We start from the raw sequence: 3,207 nt of genomic DNA on the forward strand, positions 1-3,207 counted from the left end.
CGTAGGAGGTCTGTTTCGTCCGTTTTGCGGTACACCACACCCCTCCCGATCAACAGGACCCCTGTTTCGATGGTAGGAGGTCCGTTTCCTTCGTTTTGCGGTACGCCACACCCCTCCCAATCAACAAGACCCCGTTCCGAACATAGGAGGTCCGTTTCCTCCATTGTGCGGTACGCCAGGCCTCGTTTCCATCGCCTGTTCCGTCCAAGCCCTCCCGATGAACACGACCATGCATTCTGTTCCGACCCAGCCGGTTGGCTCCCACGTGTTCCGTTGCCTCTCGATGAACACGAGCATTCCGTTGCCACCCCATGAACACGACGCGTTCCGTTGCCTCCCCATGAACACGATGACGATGCTGTTTCTCGTTCCGACCCAGCCATGTACGTATGCGCGAGTAGGCGTTCGAGACCCTGCCCGTATGTATGTACGTGGGCGTATTTTCTTTCTTGCACCCTCGCCGCTGTACGTACATGTACATGCTACGTGCGTGTGACACTCCAAAATTTTTACTTTGGTTTTCAGCAAAAACTTTGTGGTTTTTGAAAAGAGGCCATTTAAAATTTTCCAGAAAACCTTCCTCTTAAGAGACTTTCTTTTCTTTGGCAAGGTTTTTATTCTGGCTTCAAACTTTGGTGTTTGACCTTTTGAAACTTCTTCTCTGTTGGTTCTCTCTCTAAATTATTTTTGGGAGTTTAATCTTTTTTTAAAAAAAAAGAAACTCCATGAAATTTGGGATTTTCATATCTTCGAACCACCATGACTTGGCATTCTTGCCCATGTGGTAAAACCCCTCCAAAACCTCCCCTACAACTTGTGATCAACCTAAATTCTCTGTCCCAACTAATTCAAACTGGTTTTGGATTCTTATTCCAATTATTTTTCCCTCAATTCAATTCTGAAAATTATTTGGAGCCTGAGAGATTTTCAAAGCAAGTGCCCTATTGCATTTGAGTTTTGACCTCAAACCAATTCTCCTGGATTGTCCTTTGAACCCACAACCCAGAACCATCTTGATCCACTCCTCCTCTTTTCAAATTTTTCAAAATTCAGTCTCTGCAAGTTTGGACCAGATTTGCCAAATTTGGTGAAATTCATATCTACACTCCTCCAAAAATTCCACCAAAATTCAGGCAGCCTATTTGAGCAAGGAGAAGCCACCCCACCAAAAATCAGCTCAAGGAAAAATCACCAGAGGCCAATTTCATTCGGACGAACACCTTGTGGGCACTGTTACTGTTCAATGTTCAGAAATTCAGTTCAGTGTCATCTTCAGTTTCGACAGTTTCAGTCACGCGGCCACAGTGCACTTGGCACGTTGCTCGCGGCCTCGTTTGCTTGTCCGAAGCTTCACACGCGCACTTGGCGCGACCCTGGCGTCGGTGGCGCCCTGGCCCGCCTGCGCCAGCGTGTCTTGCGGCGGCCGGCTCCCCGTAACGGCCGACAGGGAGGAGAACGGCGGCGCAACGCCGTTCGGCACCGCCCAAATCTTCTGGTGGCTCCGCGTGGCCTTCTCCGTGCCAGCGCACGCATGCGGCACCGTCGCCGTGGCGCAGCACGCACGAAGAGCGCTCTCTGCCGCCGACGGGCCCGCGCCACCCCGTTCCGTCGAGCTCGACCCAAACGCCCAAACCCCGGCTAGCTTAGCACAAAAATGGACCCGTTGAACCTCCATGATAACGCTCGACCCCCTAACCACCCCGACCGAGCACTGCGCCACCGTAATCTCTCGCCGGAAATCTCCGTTCACGGCAACCGCCTCGGACCGCCTATATAAAGGGGTCCCGAGCTCACTCTCGTGCACGCAGCACCTCCACTACTCACCAACACCCCGCCAGGCCACTGGGAGGACCTCGAGGAGGTCTCCTTCCCCGGCTCCGGCCACCTCGCCCCGCCTCGGCCTCCAGCTCGATTCACTTCGGTGAGGCCACCTCCGGCGCCTAAACCTCGTCCGTAGCCCTCTCTTGCACCCAGTAGTCTAACCCCCACCTCAATTTAATCTTTGCAGCCCTCTCCGACGAGCTCCATCCACGCCCGAACCACCGTCCGCCGGAGTTGAGACCGCCGTCGACGTGCTGCTCACCGGCGACCAACACCACCACCCACCGTTGCGGAAGGACACGGTGAGCACATTGGTAACCTCTGATCCCCATGCCTCGCCGTGGATCGCCGCCGGCGACCACAGCAGCTCTCGGGCGCCGACGAGCCTCGTCCCTCCCATTTGAAATTTAAACATGACAGGTGGGACCCGCTGTCAGCCTCTCTGTCCTTTCTAAACGAAGCGTTATCTGAAAACGCTCTCTGCCAAATACGTTTTCTCTTCGGGCTGGCGTAATCGCTACCGAAGCGTTTTCTGCTTTTATAAACTAGCCCCTGGAAATCTTCTGTTTCATTACAGATAAGTCCCTGGACAAAAACCCTTATAACTTTTAATCAGAAAAGTATTTTTGATTGATTCTTTTTCTGTTCTCTTTAAAATTTTGTCTAGTTTTTTATCAGATTTATTTGAAAAATATTTGGTTTACCTTCTGTGCTCTCCTTGTTATTTACGTTAGCGCATATATCTTCTTTAAACGTAGATACCGAAGGAGGTGACGGAGCCGCGAACTTCACCGATCTAGGCTCCGACTACTCTGAACCAGGCAAGCATGTTCGAACTTTTGATATGATGAGTGTCTTGGCATGTTTTGCATTTAGTTAGTTTCATGGCATGCCGGTGAGTATACCGATGAACGTTATTTTATGTGATAATGAGGTAAGTGAGTTCGATGATCCATACGTGGATGAATGTGAATATGAATGCCGATGTGTTGGCATGAGGATGGGTACGACGGCAGTGTTGTAGCATGCCAGTCTTACGCCAGACTATGTGACTTCAGTGTCAAACCATATCGGTCCAGTACCTATCATTTCCTTCCTTGTACTACCACATGTTTTCCGCAAGGAATATGGTTTAGTAAGTTCCAAACCTCTTTCATGGTACACACCAAAGAGGAGAGGCCGTGATGATGGTTCCATGGCCCTAGATTAAAGCCAGTCATCCGGTCAGGGGGCATGGGTGTTTCCGGTTGGGACCGAGAGGGGGGCACCCCTTAGAGCGCACGTATATAAATTTGATCCCATGCTATTCGAGATTGTGATCTCCCCGTCTCAAAAGTTTTTCTTGGACGATGACTAGGGTGATTCCTAGCATCGAGAGGTAGGATG

The sequence above is a fragment of the Triticum aestivum genome, chromosome 7B, assembly GCF_018294505.1.
Source record: "Triticum aestivum cultivar Chinese Spring chromosome 7B, IWGSC CS RefSeq v2.1, whole genome shotgun sequence".
In the NCBI taxonomy this organism is placed as follows: domain Eukaryota; kingdom Viridiplantae; phylum Streptophyta; class Magnoliopsida; order Poales; family Poaceae; genus Triticum; species Triticum aestivum.